This window comes from Equus asinus, chromosome 2, assembly GCF_041296235.1.
Source record: "Equus asinus isolate D_3611 breed Donkey chromosome 2, EquAss-T2T_v2, whole genome shotgun sequence".
Classification (NCBI taxonomy): Eukaryota; Metazoa; Chordata; class Mammalia; order Perissodactyla; family Equidae; genus Equus; species Equus asinus.
In genome coordinates, this window is record NC_091791.1 from 12,989,409 (window position 1) to 12,996,553 (window position 7,145).

The following is a 7,145-nucleotide window of genomic DNA, read 5'->3' on the forward strand; positions in this document are numbered from 1 at the left end:
GTCATGTGTCCCTTCTAGATGCTCCCTTACAAATCCTGTGCCGCCCTATCAAGCACACTGCATTGCGATTGCTTGTTCGATGGTCTGATTTGCTTATGGGTTGAGTTTCTTGAGGGCAGGAGCAGAATCTTGATGGCCACTGTGTCCCTAGCCTCTGGCACAGTACCTGGCAAATAACAGTTACAAAAACAACAATCGTAATGGCCACTATCTATTAAGCATTTACTACATGCCAGGTACTGTGCTGTGGGCTGTATGTGGACCATCTGATTTAATCTTTGTGGCGGAGGCTGTGATGCCCTTTGGAATGAGGGACTTATTCCTCAGCTGCTGGGAATACTCAGAAATACCAGTCTCAGCTGTGGTTTCCAATTGGCTCAGCTGAAGGAAACTGCCCTGCCCAAGGTCGCACCTCCTTCCAGGGGCAGCCTGCATCTACTGAAGGGCGTGAGGGCCTGGCCCAGGTGGTCCAGCTCAGCATCCGGTGCTTGTGCTCTCCCAGCTCCAGAGCGCCCTCTGGGGTTGGCCACTGCTTTCTGTGGGACTGCATCCCCGCTCAACTCCCCCTGCCCTTTCCTGCTTCCTGCTCTCCCCTTGCTGGTCTTACTCTTGAGAGAACTCCCTCATAAAGTCCTGCTTGCTAACTTCTGTTTCACAGTCCACTTCCCGAGGAACCAAACCTGGGACAATCCTCTCAACAGCCTTATGGGTAGGTATTATTGTGATTCTCCCTTTACAGATGAACCAATTAGGGTTTAGAGATGCTAGGTAATTGCTCAGCATCACAAAGCTCATGATTTGTACAGGCGGGATTTGAATTTAGGCAATTGATTCTAGAGCCCATGCTATTAACATGGCACTCAGTAAATATAATAAGTGAATCAGTGGCTTAGTCTCACTAGTCTCCAAGGAAAAAATTTGAAAAGCGACAATTCAGAAGCAAACCTTTGTGCACATAATTTTTCTCAATGCCGAGGAAACAGGGCAGCAGAGGGCCGCTTTGGAAGATCACGAGTGAGCCCTGCCCATGACGTAGACTGGCCTGGCTGACTCGTAGCACAGGTCACAGAGATGACTCAGGCCCCGCTACAATGGCGAGTCCTAAATGAAAATGGCACCCAAAAGACTTCAGTGCCTGCGTGATTTAATCCTTTTCTAATGGAACACATGAGCTGGCACAGGAAAACAGCTAGTTCTCCCCAATCTGTGCAAAGCATTGGTCATCCCAAGTCGTTTTTATTTGCCTTTGGGATGTTTTCAGAGATTGACACATGCAGCCGTGCACACCTTCACCAGCCAACCCCACCTGAGGGGACCCTCCCACCGTGGGTGACCAAACAAGAGGAAGTCAGGGCCACCTGTATGGGCACTATGGCCTCTCTCTAATGTCCCGATGGTCAAGGGCATCAAGAGAGAGGGGTCACAGGCAGAATACATTAGAGCAGAGAGAGGAATAGAAGATGTCTGGTCTGGTTATGCTACGGAGACCTCCATGACGAGCTCTAGAAATACACCCTGGTGGAGGGGGAGGGAGAAAACCAATACAGCTTAGCTGCACAGTTTCAGATTTCAGCACTAACTCTGCATCTGTTTGTTATTAAAAGTTAAAGTCTGTTCCTGCTCAAATCCAGCCGCCCTGTGCTCTCTGGACTCCGGTGGCAGGTACAGCCAGTACCAGGAATCTGGGCCTTTAATCATAAACTATCCTGTTTTGCTATTTAACTCTCTGTGTTCTCCTCTAGAAGGATGGCAGGAACCATCGAAATAGGAACTCTAGCATTAAAAGCTAATTTTTTAAAATATCAGGCACTGTAGTAAGCACCTTGGGATCTAATCTTATTTATTCCACCCAGCAACCCTAGGAGGTATTAAGCCCATTGCATGGATGAGGAAACAAGCTTAGAGATGTTGAGTAACTTGCCCAAGTTTACATGGGTGACCAAAAGGTAGAACCAGGATATGTAACTACGTCTGTCTGATTCCACAGCCTCTGCTTAACTGCAAGGTCCTCTGTCCTCAGTGAGTCCTAGCTGCCCAGCTATACTGGCTTGAATAATGTTCCGCGAAATTTTATATCTACCCAGAACCTCAGAATGTGACCTTGCTTTGCAAGATGTAATCAAGTTAAGATGAGGTCATACTGGATTAGCGTGGGCCCTAAACCAATGACTGCTATCCTTGTAAGAAGAGGAAAATTTCGACACAGAGACACACAGACACACAGAGGGAAGGCATGTGACAAGGGAGGCAGAGATTGGAGTGATACCTAACAAGCCAAGGATTGCTAGCAACCACCAGGAAATGGAAGAGGAAGGATCATCTTCTAGAGTCTCCCACAGAACATGGCCCTGCCAACACCTTATTTCCAACTTCTGGCCTCCGGAACTCTGAGACAATAAGTTTCTGTTGTTTTAAGACACCCTGTTTGTGGTACTTTGTTAAGGCAGTCCTAGGAAAGGAAGACGGCAGCCATACTGTCAACCTTTATCACCCAACGCACATGTCACTTCCGTAATTCGTAGCAAGAATCACCCTTTGGAGCGTGACTGATAAATTGTTTCATTTGTCCCTCGTCAAGCAGAGGAGTGCAGAAGGAGGTCTTTCTTGACTGCTCCTTTCCCCACCAGGCAAAAATCAAGCCTTTTCCTGTTTGAGGAACTGTCACCCCTGAGAAGTACTAAACTCTCAACTCAGTTGAAGTGATACTCTTATGTATTTTGAAATGATTTTTTTTTTCCCTTCCACCTATCAAAATCCTCCAAATCTTATGGTCAGGTTTTAGTCATGTCACTCCAACTAAACATAGATGAATTCATAGCTGATCAAGCCAAAAATCAATAAATAGTGATAGAAATGTAGGAAGAGAATAAAAAATGCCTAGTTACCCATTTATTCATTCACTCCAGCAAACATTTGAGGGCCAGGCTCTGGGACTATAATGATGAAAGAAATGTAGGCTTCGCCCCTTTTGTGGAGGCAAGAGCCTGCGAAGAGTTAAATTACATTACAATGTGGTAAATGCTATCTCAGAGATACAAACAAAATGTTCTAGGAGCCCAAAAGATGGAGCAATCAACTCTGCCTAGTGAATCTGGGAAGGCTTCAGGGAGGAAGGGACATTTGTGTTGAAAAAAATTTTTAGTTGGTTCTACATGCACTGGATACAGAACTCAAAATGCACCAAAGGACACTATATTAGTTTGGTAGGGCTGCTGTAACCAAGTGCCAAAACTGGGTGGTTTAGAACAATAGAAATTTATTGTCTCATAGTTCTGGAAGCTGGAAGTCCAAGATCAAGGTGTCTGCAGGACTGGTACCTTCTAAGGACAGCAAGGGAAAAATCTGTTCCATGCCTCTCTCCTGGCTTCTAGTGTTTGCTGAGAATCACTTCAATCTCTGCCTTCGTCCTCACACAGTGTTCTCCCTGGTGCCTCTCGGTGTCCAAATTTCCCCTTTGTGTAAGAATATGTGTCACATTGGATTAGAGGTCCACACTACTCCCATATGACCTCATCTTAGCTAATTACATCTGCAATGACCCTACTTCCAAACAAGGTTACATTCTGAGATACTGAAAGTGAGGACTTCAACATGTGAATTTTGTGGGTCACAATTCAACCTATGAAAGGTACACAGAAAAAAAAAAACCTCCTTCTCTCTGATATTCCCAAGCCTCCCAGGTCCCTGCTCTAGATCTCACCTGTATCCCCAGGTCCCTGAGTGTTCTTCCAGGGGTCCTCCATGCATTTACCAACATATATGCGTTCTTCCCCCTCACAAATGCTAGCACATCATATGCACTGGCAGTCTCCTCACTCTTTTCACGTAACAATACCCCTGCAAAATTTTCCACATCAGTCCATACAGACCTTCCTTATTCCTTTAAGTGGCTATATAGCACTCTATAATTTATTTAACTGGTCCCCTATTAATAGACATTTAGATAGTTCCCAGTCATTTGCTCTTACAAACAATGCCGCAATATATATTCTTGGGCATACGTCATTTTGTACAAATGTACAAGTACATCTATTAATACCTGGGAGTGGAAGTGCTTGGTCATTGGACCAGTGCATCTTAAAATTTGAGACGTTTTGCCAAATTACTCTCCAAGGAGCTCAGAGAAGGTTACCTTGCACCTGCAGTGTTCACAGTGCATGTTTCCCCACAATTGTACCAGACTGCATTATCTAACGTTCTGATCTTTGCCAATCTGATAAATTCTCTTTGTACTTTTAATTTTCATTTCTATTATTGTGAGTGTAATTGAGCATCTTTTCATGTGTTTCAGAGACATTTGGAATTTCTTTCCTTTGAACAGTCTGTACCTATCCTTTGCCCATTTTTCTACCGGGGCAGAGGAACAATGAAAAGATTTTTACAGATGCAGAAGAGGGAATTTAATAAGGGCACCAGATAGTTATGGGACACATGAAGATGGGGACTGGCATTGAAAAATGGCTTGAGGACCTACCACCTTTCCAGGTGCTTGAGATTTCTGGCCCGGGCCTCCCTCCCGCCGCCTAAGCAGCCTTCTCAGGAACCAAGGGAAGCCTGGAAATTAGATTCTGGGTTTAGAATTGCAAATTTGAGCCTGGACTGTGAATTGGCTGAGAAAGCATTAGGCCCCTCCTCTGAGCCTGGTTTGTCTCTGGGGGGCTGATTTAAGCCTGGTTGGGGGCGGAGGACAAGAGTTGGGAGTCTGTTGCATGAATTAGTAATAGGCTTGGAAGAAAGATGAAGCTTGAAACAGATACATATGTCATAAAAAGATAGTCAGAAATTTCTCCCTAGGCCACAACATGCTTTCGTGGTGTTCTTTTGTCTTCACTCACTGGAGTTGTGCTGAGTTCCAACCCTACTGAACGGACATTTCTATCTAAATCTGTTATTATCTTGGAAGGGATGACTGCGTATGGCTGAAAAGTTGTTTTCAGAACAGAGAAGGACCAGGGTTATGCTTTTGGTGTCTCTGCCATCACGTGCTTTGCACTCTGGGGACTAGGCAGGTGTTGGTCACACATCCTCTGTTGTTTCCGGAAGGCACACGAGGTGGCTTCCAGGGGGTCTGTCAAGTCTCACTGTTCTATTCTTCCACTCTTTGGGGATTTATTGGATACCTCCTGATGATAATCCTTGAGCACGGCCCTGTGGGAGGAGTCAGACATGTAAGAGCTGACCTGTGCCTTCCAAGACAGTAGAGTCTAGTTAGGGAAATAAGACTACTGTGATGGGTAATTTTGTGTGTCAACTTGGCTGGGCCATGGTGCCCAGGTGTTTGGTCAAACATTATTCTGGATATTTCTGTAAAGATTTTTTTTTTATGAGATTAAGGTTTAAATCAGTGGATTTTGAGTAAAGCCAATTACCCTCTCTATTGTAGGTGGGCCTCATCCAATTAGTTGAAGGCCTTAATAGAACAAAGACTGATGTCCCCTGAGCAAAGAGGGAGTTCTGTGAGCAGACTGCCTTTGGACTCAGACTGCAACTCTTCCCTGGGTCCCCAGCCTGCTGGCCTACCCTGCAGATTTTGGACTTACTCCTCCACAATTGTGTGAGCTAATTCCTTAAAATCTGTCTCTCTCTCTATAAACACACACACACATGCATGTATGCATGCACACACCCTTGGTTCTGTTTCTCTAGAGAACCCTGACTAATACAACTACTAGTGAGTTTCATGATCCTCAAGGCAGTATCTGACATAACACAGGATGAGAGAGATGCTGAGGGGAGGGAGGAAATAAGGTCCTCAGCAGTCAGGGAGGCCTTGAGCAGGAACTAGAGACTTGAGCAGGATTCCAAAGCAAGGTCAAGATTGAATAGGTGGAAGAAGGAGGAAGGGCCCTCAGGGAGGGGAAATAGCAAGAGGAAATGTGTGGAGCCTAAGTAGGGGACAGATCCTGGAGACACAGGTGCTCCTAGCACCAGATGCCTTCCCCATGGCAGCTGTCATAGTGGCAACTGAACACTTGTTGGTGGGTTTAATGCCTGTCTCCGTGTTAGGCCATAAACTTTTGTTGTTGTTGTTGGGAAAGATTAGCCCTGAGCTAACATCTGTTGCCAATCTTCCTCTCTTTTTTATTCCCACCGAAGCCCCAGTACGTAGCTGTATATTCTAGTTTAAGTCCTTCTAGCTCTTCTATGTGAGCCGCTGCCACTGCATGGCTACTGACAGGTGAGTGGTGTGGTTCCACGCCTGGGAACTGAACCTGGGCTGCTGAAGCAGAGCACGCTCAACTTTAACCACTAGGCCACCAGGGCTGGCTCTAAACTGGTGTTTTTTGAACATACATGTTCCCCATTCCCACCTAGATCTTTAACACAAGTTGGTATAGAATAAACATTTGTGGAATGAATGAATTCACTTTGTCTTCCTATTGAATTATAATCTATGGCAAAATTAACTCCCAGTCTTGTTCCAAAGGGGGTCAAGAAATGGGTGATGATGGTTATGGGAATTACTTTTTTCCCAATAGGGAGATAATTGTTACTTTCCATTTCAAAAAACATACTCATAAACAATTCAGACAATGCAGAAAAACAGAAAATCTGGAGACCCATCGCCCAGAGATGAGATGTGAATAAAATAACATTAAATCACCATTAACTGTAAAATATGATATATTATTATAGCTGCGTCATCAGAGCTTTCCTTGCTCTTGAACTAGGACCCCTATATTTGTTGAACACCTACTACTGTGAGTTAAGGACTAAAATACAAGGGTCTACTTGACAGACACAGGGTTTCCCCGCCTTCTGGGAGTGTCTAGCTGATTGGAGAATGTCTTCTAGAACCAAAGCTTTTCCTGACTTTGGTGTTTGTGTGCCATCCCTGGCTGCTGGACACATGGTCTTTTGTTGCTGTGTTGAATACACATTTTTCCTTCCCCTTCCAAGGCTGTGGGGCACAAACTACTCAGAGCATTTCTCTAGAACCATTTCCATTTTATACAAAATGGGTTGTTAAATGTGAAGGGCCCTTTTCATTTCTTTCCTTAGATCCCTCTGGAAACTTGGCCTCCTTAATGATGTTTTTTGGTTGTTATTTGTGTTTAAAGATCACATTCTTCTACTAGGCAGCAGCTATTCACCCCAACAGGCCAAACTGGTTCAGTTTTTATCATCTTTCACTTACAAAAAGA